The sequence below is a fragment of the Scyliorhinus canicula genome, chromosome 20 (assembly GCF_902713615.1).
Source record: "Scyliorhinus canicula chromosome 20, sScyCan1.1, whole genome shotgun sequence".
NCBI lineage: Eukaryota > Metazoa > Chordata > Chondrichthyes > Carcharhiniformes > Scyliorhinidae > Scyliorhinus > Scyliorhinus canicula.
The window spans coordinates 22,113,310-22,130,743 of record NC_052165.1 but is presented as its reverse complement, the minus strand read 5'-3'; the positions used below and the strand labels follow the sequence as shown (position 1 = coordinate 22,130,743).

General features: G+C 44.9%; 1 protein-coding gene across 6 annotated transcripts in view; it reads left to right on the top strand.

Moving 5' to 3' along the window:
* LOC119955143 (ras association domain-containing protein 9-like) overlaps window positions 1-17,434 on the top strand; it is a 47,544-nt gene that overhangs the window by 17,805 nt on the left and 12,305 nt on the right. For all 6 annotated transcript variants that reach the window (XR_005458392.1, XM_038781064.1, XM_038781066.1 and 3 more), the window contains one exon: window positions 44-241. The gene's annotated coding sequence lies outside the window, so the exon portion shown is untranslated. The remainder of the gene's footprint in view (window positions 1-43; window positions 242-17,434) is intronic.

The window sequence follows — 17,434 nt, the reverse complement described above, 5'->3', positions numbered from 1 at the left end:
AACGCCTTTGTTGTTTTTGAAAGTGTTGTTTTTTTTGAAACAGGTGAGGAACTTTTAGTTTCCCTCGGCGCGGGACTGTGCCAAGCCACACACTCGGCATCTCCGGCATTCAGAGTGTCACGATTAATGAGTGAGCTATCAGTGGAATGGAATTTTAGATGTGAAGGCGGCTGTCCGGGAAATGTTGGTCGCAGAGGTCCTGCCTGAAGGAATTACTAAAAGTTTAGCCGAGGTTAGCAAGGTAAGGTCAACTTGTCCAGCCGCTGCTTGCATTTCAGCAAGGTCTCCAGCACCAGCGGGGAATGGGGGGGAATTGTTTCGCGCGATGTTAAAGGTACCGCAGCTGCAGGTTTGTGTGATAGGAATAGCATTGGCAGTCTCGGAGAGGAGAGGTGGCTTTTACCTGTCCAGCCTCACCTCACTCCGTTCTCATTAACCAGGTGGGAAATTCAACCATCAATGTCTGATGCACTTTGGAAAGCGTGGCTGGAAGTCACCCTCGCTGTTAAGACGGACTAAAAAGTGTCAGAGAAACACTTTTTTCTCCATGCAACGGGATCACTGCAGAACTACATCCAACTGCAACGGCAATCTCGATCAATCGTGCGATTTGCATTTGCGAAATCCCATGATGTGATGGTGGTTTGTGAAATGAACAAAAATATCAGGGGGTGGGGAGGGGGCTGGTGGGTGAAAAAGCTATTGGCCAAGAGAAATGCCATGACCTTTCCTTTCAGCACAGATTGTTGGGCAATTGATCCGCTGTTAAACTCCCCAACACTTAACGAATGGTAACCTGGCCCTCAGCCTCACTGTGTACAGATCCATCTGTCACTTAGGGTTAGTAATTCATGTCACAAGAATGAAGCAGTCGGGGGCGACACGGTGAAATGAAAATCGCTTATTGTCACAAGTACGCTTGAAATGAAGTTACTGTGAAAAGCCCCTCGTCGCCACATTCCGGCGCCTGTTCAGGGAGGCTGTTACGGGAATCGAACCATGCTGCTGGCCTGCCTTGGTCTGCTTTAAAAGCCAGCTCTTTAGCCCTGTGCTAAACCAGCCCCAATGGCATAGTGGTTAGCACTGTGACTTCACAGCGCCAGGGCCCAGGTTCGATTTCCCGCTGGGTGACTGTCTATGCAGAATCTGCACGTTCTCCCCATTTCTGCGTGGGTTTCTTCCAGGTGCTCCAGCTTCTTCCCACAGTCCAAAGACGGGCAGTTTACATAGAACATAGAACATACAGTGCAGAAGGAGGCCATTTGGCCCATCGAGTCTGCACCGACCCATTTAAGCCCTCACTTCCACCCTATCCCCATAACCTAACAACCCTTCCCAACCTTTTTTTGGTCACTAAGGGCAATTTATCATGGCCAATTCCTGCACGTCTTTGGACTGTGGGAGGAAACCGGAGCACCCGGAGGAAACCCACGCAGACACGCGGAGAACTTGCAGACTCCGCACAGACAGTGACCCAGCGGGGAATCGAACCTGGGACCCTGGCGCCGTGAAGCCACAGTGCTATCTACTTGTGCTACCGTGCTGCCTGTTATTGCGTGATTGAACATGCTAAATTGCCGTTAGTGTCCAAAAAGTTACAAGAGGAGTCATTGGGTTATGCGGATAGGGTGGAAGTGAGGGCTTAAGTGGGTCAGTGCAGACCCGATTGGCCAAATAGCCTCCTTCTGCACTGTATATTCTATGTTGATGGTGATATGATTTATTTGAATGAATTTGTGAAGACTCACTCCCAGAGGTAGTATGTTTTCGGAGGTGTTCCACGGTTTAAATCTTAAATGTTGTACTATTTTTCTTACTTTCCTTTTCTGATTTTTGTGTTGCTAATAATCTATTTTCTCCCCTCTCTTTATCTCTTTTTCTATTTTAAATGTGACGCCAGTACACCTTACTGCATTTATCTCTATTTCTTTCCCTATCTTTACATTTTATTTAACTTTCATTGGACCTGGGGTGCAGGAGGTTCCAAGTGTTCCATTAGCACCAGATTTCAATTCAAGTTTCCAGTAATTTGCAGTTCCAATGGGGTAAGATTAAAGTCAACTCAAAAGCGATGCTCCTCACTCCAGCAATCTCTGGGCCACGATTTCCAGGGCCCTAGTTACATTAATGTGCGCATTCTGTTATGGGTCAGGGTTTAGAGAACCCGAAAGTGAATCATGGAGTTCCCTTGACCCACAACTTTTAATAGATTGTGGTATGGGGAGCACACGGCCCACTCTACAGGTGTGGTACAGCAGAAATGGAAAAGTGCTTTTTAAAAGCAAAACAATATTCTATGAATTCAAGTTAATCTTTTTAAAACATACAGTGAACATCTCAGCAACCATCAATTCAAATACAACCCCCAAAGACTACAACACTAAGTAATCCTTTAAGCTTCCCAAACAACATCCAGAAGACAGAAGAAGCACCTTTCAACAGAAGCACATTAGGTTTACATTCACGACTGAGGACATTTATAATTCTGAATTCACCAAATGATCAAAAGATAGTCTTTTGATGGCAGAGAGAACAGCAGTACACCTGCTTGGACTGGCTTCAGCTCCAACACTGAAAACGAAACTAAAACACACTCTGCAGCCTGCTCAATAACGAAAGTAAAAAACTGATAGACAGCCCAGCACCACCCACTCTCTGACATCACTGCAGTAGTAAACATTCATTTCTTAAAGGTACTCTCACTACAGATATTTATATACACACCCATTTATAAACACCCATTTCTTAAAGGTACTCTCACATGACAATTCTAACAAAGTTACAGAACTGAAGGAGCCCACTGGGGCAGCGGGCACATACATCGGCACTCAACTCACTGAAATGGCAAAATATGTCTTTGAAAATGTCTTTATACAGCAACATTTTGCTGAGACATCAAAAATAGGAGCAGTCGGGGGCGGCATGGTGTTACAGTGGTTAGCACTGCTGCCTCACGACGCCGAGAGCCGGGTTAGATCATGGCTCGGTCACTGTCTGTGTGGAGTTTGCACATTCTCCCTGTGTCTGTGTGGGTCTCACCCCCACAACCCTGAGATGTGTGGCGTAGGTGGATTAGCCACTCTAAATTGCCCCTTAATTGGAAAAAAGTTTTTAAAATAGGAGCAGGAGGAGGCCATTCGGTGTATTATGATCATGGCTGATCATCCAACTCAATAGGCTGGTCCCACCCTCTTCCCCCCTATCCTTTATCCCTTTCACTCCATGTGCTGGATCTAATTGTGCCTTGAAAACATACTTGAATGCTGGAATGCATAATAAATTTAATACCCAGAAACCAGCGAAGTAATTGACATTCGTCATGGCTGGCAAACATTTGTGTGTGTTTCTATCAATCTATAGGAAAAAAAAGTGAACGGTTTGTTCTGGAATGAGCAAAAATCTATGTACAGACTTGTTTTTTAAAAAAGCCAACCATTGTTAACACTGCTGTTATAAAATAATGGCTCATCTTTGGTGATCAAGGGCTCAGCTCCCATTCGCTTTTACTACAATACTCACATATCTCTCCTGCTGGCATCAGTGAACATCTGCACATATTAAGGACCGAGTAATTATAACATCAGACATTTTTATTCGAACTATGTTCAGAATTATGTGAGCATTTAATGGTATGTTTCACTGCAACTTCAGTTTCTGTACAGTGAAATAATATCTACATTGAGATTATATTAAAATGTTAGCATGATATCTGGAGTCAGAGGTTAATAAGAGATGACCCATTCCTCAGTGAATCTTAATATCTGCCTAATAAAACCATTGTACCCGCAGTATTATAACATAGGCATATCCCAATGTCATGATATCATTACTCCTGTCCCATTTACTGGCATCACTAGATGATGCCATAATAGGCATACTTATACTGCACATTTTCAGCTTCTGTGCGTATAATTCCTCTTTACTGCTCATTCGTAGAGAGGCCAACATCAGAAATTCAACAGCTATTTATTAAACCTTGGCCTATAGCAGTAAAACTCACCGAATAGCTTCCAGCTCTTTTCAGTGGCAGCAAGCACGTTTCTGCATCAGAAGGCTCTAAGATCAAGTCACTCATGGGAGCACAGGGTATACGCTGATCCTTCAGTGCACTACTAAAGAAATGCTGCACTGTCAGAGATGTTGTCTTTCCCATTAAATACTAAACCGGGGCCCCACTTGTAACCTTAAGATGGACGTAACAGGAACCATGACACCATTTTGAAGAAGAATAGCAAAGTTCCTCTCAGTTCTTGGCCAACATTTAACGTTCAACCAACAGCACCAAAAAAAGATTATCTGGTCATTACCGTGTGCGGGACCTTGCCCTATGCAATTGGCATCCGTATGTATTACATTACGACAGTGACTATAATTGCCTGTCGAGCAGTTTGGAGCAACCTGGGGTTGTGAAAAGTGCAGTTTAAATGCACGTTCTTTCTTTTAACCCCACTTCCTATCTGTAACTTCTCAGCGCATTTTGTATATTGGTCTGCAACTTTCACTTGCTGTTGTGTCCTGCATTGTTTTGTTTTGGTCAGTGCTGTGAAGGTTCCCCTTTCAGGTTCTGAACCGTTCACTAGCTGCTCTGCTTTTAGATGTACTATTGGCTTGCAGTTAAATTTGGTGGCTTTATTTCAGATTTTCAGCACTACCGCTTCTTTTCCTTTTACATTTGCAACTTTTGTCACATGTACTAACTTCTAAGAATGTCCGCCGCTGGCAAGTGACTACCTTTGAATTGATTGCAAGATTTCAGAGGAGAAATTCAGCCGGACTCTGCTTCTGTGTCCATGAATTAGATCAGGTCAGGCAATGCGTGTCCCATCCAATATGTCCAAAGGCATCCAAACATTCGGCCTGGGGCCTCCTTTCACAAGCCAATAGTGCCTATCGCACCTCGAGGGGCTAGCCCACTATTTGAAGATGTCAATATCAGGCTGCGTGCCAGCAATGGCCTGAAGGTAAAGTGTTGGGAGGAGTAATGTAGTGGCAATGTGGAGTGGTCGGTCGTGGATGTTGCGGAGGAGTGGGCACTCTTCCAGCGCAGCAATGATTACTGATACAAGAACACAGAACGCTGGAAAAACTCAGCCGGTCTGACAGCACCTGTTTGGAGTGAAAACAGAGTTAACGTTTTGAGTCCGTTCGACTCTTCAGTCAAACTAAAGAGAGGGAAAATGTGTTGGACATTACACTGCAGCTGGGAAAGATTGCAACAAGATGTAGCAACTTTAAGAACAAGGGAGAGGTGACCCATGGTGGTAGGCGGTGGGGGAAGGGAGAGCTATTGCATTGTGACAATAAATGCATGGGATATTTTTTTAAATGATTGAAGCTGGAGGAGAAGGGTCACAGTGTAAAGATGGTGAACACAACGTTGAGTGCTGAGGGTTGCAATGTGCCTGATCGGAAGATGAGATGCTGCAGCTCCAACTTGCGTGGGTTTCACTGGGGCATTGCAGCAGGTCAAGGATGGACATGTGGGCATGGAAGCAAGGTGCTGAATTAAGATGGCAAGCAACAGGAAGGTTGGGGTCATGCTTGCAGGTTGACAGTTTTTATGGAAAAAATATTACTTGTACTTTGTTGGCCACGAAAGAATCCAAAGCGGAGACACTTGCTCCAATAATTGCCTACTGATTTCAGCAAAAGGACCTGAAACAGATTTTAGGCCCCTTATTTTTACATGTGGAGGGCCTTATGTCTGGTGGCCACCAAAGCCGACTTAACCAAAGTGGTGGCACAAGACACACAGACACAGAACTGACATTGCATTGAAATTACTCTTCTTGCAACCTGGAAATTGAGTGCAACAGGACCAATTTTCACACCTTAATATCTTCACTCCTTAATGTATTGATACAATGACAAATAAAAGCCTGGAGCAATATCTTACCATACTGTGCGGATACCAGTAATAAAATACCAACTTATGAGCATTTCAGAAAAATACAGGTTGATGTTTTGACTTGGATTCATTGTTCGAATTGAAGGACACCCGTTGAAAGTGTCAGCCAGTCTTTTCTGCATTCAGATGTTGACAGACAGGTTGACCATTTCTGGCATTCTTTGCTTTTATTTTAGCAACTTTAAAAAAAATTATAATTGTGTTCTTTCTGCAGTTTTTTTGGGTTTCTGATGAGAAAAGTCTAATTTAGAAAATCGGGATTGGCATGATTTACTCTATGTCAAATAAGGCTAAATGCGGTTGGTCAGTCATGAAGGTGAAGAGGCCACCAATATAATAATCTTTATTGTCACAAGTAGGCTTACATTAATACTGCAATTAAGTTACTGTGAAAAGCCCCTGGTCACCATATTCCGCCGTCTGTTCGGGTACACAGAGGGAGAATTCAGAATGTACCTAACAGCACGCCTTTCGGGACTTGTGGGAGGAAACTAGAGCACACGGAGGAAATCCACACAGACACGGGGAGAATGTGCAGACTCCGCACAGACAGTGATCGAAGCCGGGAATGGAACCTGGAACCCTGGCACAGTGAAGCAACAGTGCTACCCACTGTGCTACCGTGCTGCCTGACAAATAAAAGCCTGCAACAATATTTTACCATACTGTGTGGATACCAGTAATAAAATACCAACCACGGTAGCACAGTGGGTAGCACTGGTGCTCACCAATAAAATGCTCGGGTAAACTTACTGAACACACTCAAACCGAGAGCAAGTTGGAGAATGAGCAGATAGTTGCAGTCCTAACTCTGACCTGCGATTCCTTCATGACCTGCTCTCTGCTGGAAGTGTGGGACCAGTTAACCCTTACCTTCTTCACCTAGAAGAGGAATCAGTCGATCAAGCTGCATTCTCACAGATCGATGAATGATATTTTTCCAAATACTGAAAATCAGCAATGAGATGAACAAGGCACAAATCAATCCAGAGCGTCAATACACAATATGTAACAACAAAGGTTAATATTAATAGGTATGGATGATTTATTTACAATGGATTAGTTCCAGATTCAGCATTTGTATCGATGGCCAAACTGCCTCAAGTGATCTCATGCTGTTGATAAAGACATGAAGCAATTTCATGTCCAAGTTAAGCTGGATGGGAAAGAAGCCGAAATCACCTCAGTTTGATACAAATACTTATATGTTCCATTCAGTGTCTGGTTCTTTGGCTGGGATTTTCTGTCACATTTGTGTCCGGCGGGTTCAGTGACTGAAGCGAAAAATATTGTGTTGTTGGCACAGTGCTTAGCACAGCTGCCTTGCAGCGCCAGGGAACCCGGTTCAATTCCGGCCTGGGTGGTTGTGTAGGGTTTGCACGTTCTCCCTGTGTCTGCATGGGTTTCCTCCGGGTGTTCGTTTTCTCCCACTGAGCAAAGATGCGGAGATTAAGTGGATTGGCCATGCTAAATTGCCCCGAAGTGTCCAAAACTGTGCAGGTTAGGTGGGGTTGGGGTTACAGGGATGGGGTGGAGGTGTGGGCCTTGGTAGGGTGCTCTTTCAGAGGGTTGGTGCAGACTCAATGGGCCAAATGGCCTCCTTCTGCACTGTAGGAATTTGATGTTTTATGTTCTAGGTCAATGAAAGAAAGGACAGTTCATTAATGCTTGGCAGGGGTCTGAGAAGCAGGAGACATCACTCACAGCATTGTTGTCTGATGGATGTTGCAGTGTTGGATCCTCAGCTGGTTCATTGCTGTCTGTTAGAAGTGATCAACTTCCTGCTCAACCAGCTGGATGGCTCTGTCTTCAAAATCCGTGAGGACTTTGAGCGCTAGCATTCCTCTGCCCATCTAGTATCCCAGCTATTCCTGCATGAAAACAGACAGAGTGTAAGTAGGACATGTGACAGGGCAGATGATAAGGGTGCCTGGCATGCGTGCATGGTGAGTGGGAGCAGAGGGGTGATGAAGACACAGTCTGCAGGAGAGATGAAGATGTGTGTGGGAGAGTGAGTGGCGGTGTCCCTTGATCTGGCACTGAGTGAAATCCCTGTGGATGTGTAAAGGGTGTGTGAGTTAAGACTGATGAGAAGAGTGACTTACCCTGGCAGCGTGGAGATCTTTCATCCTCTTCCTGCACTGGATGGCTGTCCTCTTCTGATGGGTGTTGGCACTGACAACATGCTTGGTCTATCACGTTGCTGCTCGGTTTCTGTCCTGAGGTGGATCATATCTCGGCAGCGTTAGCAGCTTTCAGGAGTCTCTCCAGGAATGCGTTGGAGAATTCCGAGGCAGGTTTCCTGGCAGCCATCACTTCCTGGCGAACCTGTGGAGTTTGGCTGCTGTACACTGGAGTGGCCTTTAAATGTTGTGCCCCCAATATTGAACCATTGAGGCGACTGCAAAGCAGGTCAATCAGAGGCTTCCCACCAGCAATATGGCATAGAACCCTGAGATTAAAATATTTGGCACTACATACCACACTGTATTGTGGGAAAAGCTGCCATTGCCGTTTTTCCCACCCGCCATTGGCCTTTACCAATTTCCAAGAAAATCTCACCTGTTCTTAGACTCTAGAGTAGAAAGGGCATCCAGCAAGTTGGGAATTGTACTAAATCTGCAACTAACACGACCATGGAATAAATCTCCAAACGTAATTGATTCACGCGCATGAAAAGCTCTTCTCTTGTGGTGGCTATATTTAATGTTACAAGACTGCACATGACAGCGTTGGCTGACTCTTTTATCTATCTGTACAATTATAGATTTTGCATTAAACCTCGCACCAAGCCTTTCAATGATGTAACAGATAGCAGAAAATGTCAAACTCCAGGGCATCCCCCACCCTCAGGGCAGAAATTAATCATTTGTTAAAATGAGAACTCATCCATTAAATCAACAACCACAAACTAAACACAAATGAATCAACGACCGCTCGATTTGTTAGCAAGTAGCGATGAGGGACAAGTAAGCAACAGAAAGCCAATTGTTCACTGAAACAAATACGTCTGATTATGAAATGCAAATAATAGGGAATTAATCCAAAAATATTGGCCAATCTAAACTGAGAGGCACAAAGATCAATGGCAGCAGGTTTTCAGGACACATCAACATAATCACCGTGGGTTCTCAGTTTGGGCCATGCTTCCCCAGGTAGCTTGCCCAACAAACACAATGCTGGCCCACTTACCTTACCATCAGTTAGTCCTGCGAGACAGGATTGGAATATGGGCTATGGCAAGGGGGATTGCACCCATTGCGGAGTCAGGGGAGCAATCTGCTTCTCCAGGATTTACAGGATGTGTTTGTTTTAAAAGAACAAAGTAAAATTTATGGATTGCTTGGAATTGGCAGGTGCAGAACTTGCTGAGGAATCCTGAGCGAGGTAGGCCCTTCACCTGCTCATTGTGAACAAATGTGGCATAGTGGTATTGTCACTGGATTAGTAATCCAGGGACCTAGAGCCCTCTGGGATCCCAGGTTCAAATCCCACCACTGGGAAAAAGTCTAGAATTAAGAGTATAGCGATGACCATGAAACCATTGTTGATTGTTGTAAAAACCCATCTGGTTCACACATGTCCTTTAGGGAAGGAAATCTGCCATCCATACCTGGCCTACATGTGACTCCAGACCCGCAGCAATGTGATTGACTCTTAACTGCCCCTTCAAGGGCAATTTGGGATGGGCAATAAATACTGGCACAGCCTGTGATGCCCATGTGCCATAACGAAATAAAAACATTTTTTCTTTAAATTTCTCAGTGAGGTTTTGCGACAAGTATTCGGCCCCAAATTAATATAATAATATATTACCATGGGAGAATTCAGAATGTCCAATTCACCTAACAGCACATCTTTTGGGACCTGTGGGAGGAAACCAGAGCACCCAGGGAAAGCCCACGCAGACTCGGGGAGAATGTGCAGACTCCGCACAGACAGTGACCCAAGCTGGGAATCGAACCTGGGACCCTGGCGCTGTGAAGCAACAATGCTAACCATTGTGGTACCGTGCTGCCATGCTACTATAGGCTTGATACCTGTTTTAAATATTCACCTGAGATGACTTCAAAAATTAGCCCCAGAAATTTAGCAGTGATATTAAAACTTGTCAGCCTTCCCACTGCTAGAGTTGCCCTTTAGACAACTCTGTTGTTCTCACCCTGAATATTTCCCTGAATTTTAAAAACAGCCAATAAAACAGAAATAACATTAAAACCGATTTGTAAAAGATCAATAATCCATGCACTCTACCGATATTTAAAAATTGGCCACCAGAGAAATGGAACCTTTCATAGCCATGAACTTTGAATGTGCAGACTTCTCTCGAGGCAGGCAGAATGTATGCTGTGGACTCGTATAATTCAGGTCCAGCTGACTGTATTGCATACTCTATGGTTTAACATTGAAGAATAGATATAAATGAGCCAACACTTTATGAAACACTATAAGGTGTCTATGGGCCAGTTATGTGTTTGCAGTGTTGTAAATGCTTGTACACATTTGGAGCGAGGCCGATTTATTTGTTGGCTGCAGCTTCAGTTGTTGAGCTGGGCTTTGTTCATTAGATTTTTCTACAGAGGCTTTTGTTCCTCCCATCTGGCTACAGTCCATATCAATTGTGACATGTCCTTCCTTTCTTAACTTTGACTCCACCCAGGGCTAAACTTTTCTCTGTTCCTCGGCTTCCCTGATGCGTCCGGAATTATTCCCAGATGAATCTGAGCCACCTGTACTGTACTGTCGTCCACTCAATTTTCCGAAGTCATTTCTAGCCAATTCCAATCCACCCTGAATTGTTCTGCACCCACCCTGGATTGATTCCATCCTGTTTCAATCTGCCATGAATCATTCTCAGCTCCAAATCCCTGGTCCCCTCAGAGTCATTTCCTCCCTCAGTCCTTTTCACTTAGGCTTTTCTCATCAGCGGGTTGCAGTGTTTGATTCTCCCATATTTACCAGCTGTAACTTGCAAAGGAAGATGTCTAAAGCAAACAAGCATGAAGGAAGAGGGAAATAACCTGAGGAGAAAAGGCAGAGGGGAAAGAAAAGAACGAAGGCGCAGATAGAAAAAGAGGGCGAAGAGCAGAAAGACAAAAAAAAAGGACAGATGAACAGAAGTGGAGGAAGACATAGATGATGGGCAGAACAAAAAGTGACAAGTAGGAGAAAGAGGGATAAAGTCATAGTGCTCCAGCATCATCCAACTTATCTCGAGAGGCATAATACTGTGATAACTTTAGTCAGGTCAGCCCAAGATAGGTTGAGAGCGACTGAATTAGATAGGTCTTCACTGTTGGAATTGGACATGTTGCTCAAAAGGGAGGAGATTAATTTTTTATACACGGTAAGATGTTATGACCTAGAATGCACTGACTAAAAGGGTGATGTAAGCAGACTTTGTCTGTCAACAGGCAATTAGATATATGCTTGAAAAAGAAACATAACCAGGGTTGTAACCTCTTCCAGTCCTATAAGGAACAAGGGCTTGTGAGAAATTGGCATCTCTTTCAGCGAATCAGGAGAGGCAGAATGGGCCAAATGGCTTCCTTCTGTGCTGTAAGATTCTACGCGGAAGGTAGGTACAAAGAAATATAAAAATAAACAGCCAGATTCTCCATTCCTGAGACTTGGCTCCAGGGCAGGGTTTGTGGATTTCTACAGGAGCAAAACTGGCGCCGAAGCAGCGACCGTTGAGGGGATAGCACCAACGTCATGTTGAACTCGACCGATTCCAATGATAAACGGTGTCTGATTCACCGGGTCCGTGATTGACATGATCATCTTTATTGTCACAAGTAGGCTTACATTCACACTGTAATGAAGTTACTGTGAAAAGCTCCTAGTCGCCACATTCCGGCGCCTGTTCGGGTACACAGAGGGAGAATTCTGAATGTCCAAATTACCTGACAGCACATCTTTTGGGACTTGTGGGGGGAAACCGGAACACCCGGAGGAAACCCACGCAGACACAGGGAGAATGTGCAGACTCTGCACGGGCAGTGGCCCAAGCCGGGAATCAAACCCAGTACCTGGAGCTGTGAAGTGTTGGCCCAGAGTATGTGTTAATAGCAGAATAAAGGTCAACACCGTCTGAAAGCAAAACATGAGAACAAGACACAGACCGGCACTGGGGGGAGGGGGGGGGCGAGCAATATGAAATGGAGGATTGAGTTCAACTAATTTTAGAGTATTTTTTTGTCTAAAAATCATAGCATAGAATTTACAGTGCAGAAGGAGGCCATTCGGTCCATCAGGTTTGCACCAGCTCTTGGAAAGAGCACCCTACTTAAGCCCATACCTCCACCTTAACCCCATATCTTCGTACCCCACCTAACCTTTTTTGGACTCTGAGGGCAATTTAGCATTGCCAATTCACCTAACCTGCACATCTTTGGACTGTGGGAAGAAACCGAAACACCCGGAGGAAACCTAGGCAGACACAGGGAGAACGTGCAGACTCCACACAGACAGTGACCCAAGCCAGGAATCGAACCCAGGCCCCTGGTGCTGTGAAGCAACATTGTTAACCACTGTGCTACCATGCCACCCACAATATATGGCTGTGAATAAGTGTAGGCAGCACAGTAGCATATTGGTGAGCACTGTGGCTTCAAAGCGCCAGGGTCCCAGGTTCGATTCCCAGCTTGGGTCACTATCTGTGCAGAGTCAGCACGTTCTCTGCATGGCTTTCCTCAGGATGCTCTGGTTTCCTCCCACAAGTCCCAACAGATGTGCTGTTCGGTAATTTGGACATTCTGAATTCTCTCTGTGTGTATCCGAACAGGTGCCGGAGTGTGGCGACTGGGGGCTTTTCACAGTAACTAAACTGCAGTGTTGATGTAAACATACTTGTGACACTAATAATTATTAAATTAAGGTCTTTTCTGGGTGCTATTTTAAATACTTGCCCACCTGGCATTAGAAAGGAAAATGTGAATGAAAACCTGCTTCCCTCTCATACCACACTTCCATTATATGATATTTTTAAGCTTCACTCCCACCTCTTGGAAGATTACCGGGAAAGTATTGGGCAATGACATTCAGTCTGTGTTTTGTTCACTCGTTTCTGCACCCTGACTGTGGATTTCTGACGACTGTTCTTGCTTTGGCAGCCTGCCAAAACTAGCAGCCATTATTATTGGCTGACTTTTACGTTTCCAAGCACTTGGGCCGGTCGATGCTGAGGGCTCATTTGACCGACATTAATAATGTGGCACAGAATTTTACGATCCCCCCGCCAGCAGGTTTGCGGGTCCATAAAGCTTCCCAGCTGACATTCCCGTCCACCCTTAGACGGCACCTTCCACAACCACTATCATCTGGAAGGACATGGGCAGCAGAGGCATGGGAACATCAGCACCTGAAAGTTCCCCTCCAAGTCACTCACCATGCTGACTGGGAAATATATTGCCGTACCTTCACCGTTGCTGGGTCAAAATCCTGGAACTCCCTCCCTCATAGCACAGTGGGTTATCCACACCACATGGACTGCAGCGGTTCAAGAAGCTCACCACCACCTTCTCAAGGGCAATGAGGATGAGCAACAAATGCTGGCCTAGCCAGCGAAGACCACGTCCCGTAAAAAATGAATTTAAATAAAACCCAGATGTATTTTTACTTAGAGTGGACGAGGCTTAGGGTGGACCACACAGCCTTTCCTGAGTTGAGACCCGTACGTTAAGGGCTGCTTCCTGACCGACCTCAATTTTGAGGCTGATGAGGTGAGCTCAAGTGCACAAGGTAATCTCAGAAGATCAGGTTGCTTGGGCCTGAGGAAGAAACGTGGTGACACCACCCACTGAAGCCTCCTTTTCATATTGCTCCTCCCTCTTACCCTGTAGCTGCTCCCTGTCTGACCTTTCCAAGAAGGCCCCATGCCCTTCGGGCCTCACCTTTCCCGAATGCATGGAAGCAGAAAATCAATCTTTTTGTTGCTGACAGACATTGCTGCAGGTAATCAATATTATAATAGTTCACATAAAACCACAAGATGCAAAAGCAGAAATAGGCCATTTTGCCCGTCAAGTCTGCTCCACCATCCACTGAGATCATGACTCATCTGAAATGATGATCCTCAACTCCACTCTCCTGTCTTATGCCCACAACCACTGATTCCCACACTGATTAAAAATCTGAGTATCTCACCCTTGAACATACTTAACAACCCAACCTCTATGGGCTCTCTGTGGTAAGGAATTACACATATTCACCCCTCTGAGAGAAGAAATTCCTCCTCATCTCTGACTTAAATGGATAGCCTCTTAAATTGAGACTATGCCCTCTGGTCCAAGGCTCTCCCACAAGGGTAAACAACGTCCCACCATCTACCTTGACACACTGATTGTATGGAAGTTGGTGGGGTGGTAAATAGTGAGGAGGATAACCTTAGATTACAGGAGGACATAGACAGGCTGGTCAGATGGTAAATGGAATTCAATCTGGATAAGTGTGAGGTGATGGACAAACAAGGCAAGGGAATACATGATGAATGTCAGATGCCTGGGAAGCACCAAGGATCAGATTCACCTTGGTGTGCATGTACACCACTCCCTTAAGGTGACAGGGCAGGTGGATGAAGTGGTTAAGAAGGCATATGGTATACTTGTCTTTATTAGTCGAAGCATAAAGTTTAAGGGCAGGGAGGTTATTCTGGAACTGTATAAAATGTTGGTTAAGCCACAGCTAGAGTATTGTGTGCAGTTCTGGAATCCACATTATAGGAGAGATGTAATAGCACTTGAAAGGGTGCAGGGGAGATTTACCAGGTTGCTGCCTGGATTGGAGAGTTTTAGCTATCAAGATAAATTGGATCAACTGTTCTCCTTAAAGCAGAGGAGTCTGAGGGGGGACATGATTGAGATGTATAAAATTATGAGGGGCACAGATAGAGTAGACAAGAAGAAACATTTCACCTTGGTGGAGGGATCAATGACCAGGGGGCAGGAGGTTTAGATAGGGGATGTGAGGAAAAGCCTTTTCACCCAGAGGGTGGTGGGAATCTGGAACTTACTGCCTGAAAGGGTGATGGAGGCAGAGACCTTCATAACAAGCAAGGCAATGGTCCGAGTGCTGGCAAGTGGGATTAGAATACTTAGATGGTTGTTTTTGACTGACAGGTTTGGTTGAACGGCCCATCTATGACTCTAAGCTCCTGAGCATCCTATACGTCTCAATAAGGTTGCCTCTCATAATACTAAACTCCAGTGAGTACAGGTCCAACCTACTCAACCTCTCCTCATGCCCAGGACAACCTCATGAACCTTCTCTGGACTTCCTCCAATGCTAGTTTATCTTTCGCTCGATAAGGGGGGCAAAACTGTTCACAGTATTCCAGGTGTGGTCCAACTAGTACCTTGTAAAGTTTTAGCAAGACTTCCCTATTTCCATACTCCATTCCCTTTGAAATACAGGCCAACATTCCGTTTACCTTCCCTATTACCTGCTGAATGTGCATGCTAGCTTTTTGTAATTTATGCACGAGGACCCCCATATCCCTCTGTGCCGCAGCTTTTTGCAGTCTTTCCCCATTTAAATGATATTCAGCACCTTTATTCTACACCTTTCGCTCCCAGGCCCAAGTAACGTGGCCTTATGGGATTGCCCCATATCTTTGAACTCCTCCTGTCCATCTCAAAAATATGTTGCATGATATAATGTTCATGTAATTCTGAATCCTCCAATGCAGTGTGAGCTGTGGCATGGAATATCAGCAAATCTTTAGAATGGCCTTTGGACTGTATTCCAGGCAACGCACTTGAAGGTGTCAAAGCTAGATTTTTAAAAAAGGAATGCTCTCTTCTGACCCATAGTTGCACCTGCCAATTTGGAAACCTGCCTCATTAAAATGCGATTAAATTCTGATTGACGTCAGAACAGTTACAGCACTTCCTCACAGGAAGTAAATGAAGATACACATGCACAAAAAGGGAGGAACAGGAAGTGGTGCTGCTATGGACGTGACATTCCAAGCCTTCCCCCAGCCCAGCCACATAATTCCCCTAGGAAGGTGAAAATGAGGGGAAAGAAATCCTGGTCAATTTACGAGGCGCTCTGGAGGATTCCCCTCCGACTCTGTGGAGCAAGCCAAAATGCTCCTGGGCAGCATAATAACTCACTGTTTCCATCTTCCCTGTTATTTACTTTTGGAGCAACGTGACTTCTCATGAACTCCCTTCTGAAGTCTTGCAGGAAATTCATGCATGCTTTGGAAATGCCTGTTCCACAGGATAATGATACTGTGCAGAGAAATACTTCCGAACATCAAACCTTAGCCTATGGATTTTATATTCACACTTTCTAATGTATAAGCCCGTACCACCTGTAATAACTTACCTATTTTAAGATAATGTTTATCCTTCCTAATCATAAAAGCCTCACACGTCTTCTCTGAGCCTGGATTTCTCTAATGAAAATAGATCCAAACATAAGTCTGTCCTGATGACCAAGGTAGGCTCATTTATTAGTTGTCCACTTATGTATTTTCTTTGGTTCCAATTATCCTTTATCATGTGTCGAATTCAAAAACTAAATATAAAACTCAGTACAGACATTTTAAAACCTTGTACCAGAAATATGTGGTTTCATATAGTCCGCCCTAAAGTTATGCGCTTTTTATTTGATATTTAACACACACAGGGAGCTAAGCAACTGCTACTCTGAAGAACCTCCAACAGTATTCATAATTCGACTCAGATTGACTTTCAGATATCTTTATTTGAATTATGCATTGGACCCCAAACTACCTCTGCATTATTGAAGCTCAGCTAGGGAGATGAAAACTTGAAAACTATGTTTATGAAATGCCCAGAGAATTCAATAAACCATCAAAACATGGTTTGTACTGCATCGTGCAACGACAGCAAGCTTTCCCTCAATGTCAGCAAAACTAAGGAGCTGGTCCAAACTTCAAGAACCAAAGTGTCGTACACACCCCGTCTGTATAAATGGTGTCAAGGTGGCGCTGGCTGACAGCTTCAAATTCCTATGTGTATGCATCACCAATAATCTGTCCTGGTCCACCCATGTCGCGCTACGACCAAGAAAGCACAAGAGCGTCTATAGATCATAGAATTTACAGTGCAGAAGGAGGCCATTCGGCCCATCGAGTCTGCATCGGCTCTTGGAAAGAGCACCCTACCCAAGCCCACACCACCCTATCCCCATAACCCACTAACCCCACTCAACCAACACTAAGGGCAATTTTCGATACTAAGGGCAATTTAGCATGGCCAATCCACCTAACCTACACATCTTTGGACTGTGGGAGGAAACCGGAGCACCCGGAGGAAACCCACGCACACACGGGGAGAATGATATACTTCCTCAGGAAACTAAGGAAATCCGACATGTCCACATTGACTCCTACCAATTTTTACAGATGCACCATAGAAAACATCCTATCTGGCTGCATCACAGCCTGGTATGGCAACTGCTCGGCCCAAGACTATAACTGCAGAGAGTCGTGAACACAGCCCAGTCCATCCCGCGAACCCTCTTCCCATTATTGACTCTTGTCTTCGCCTC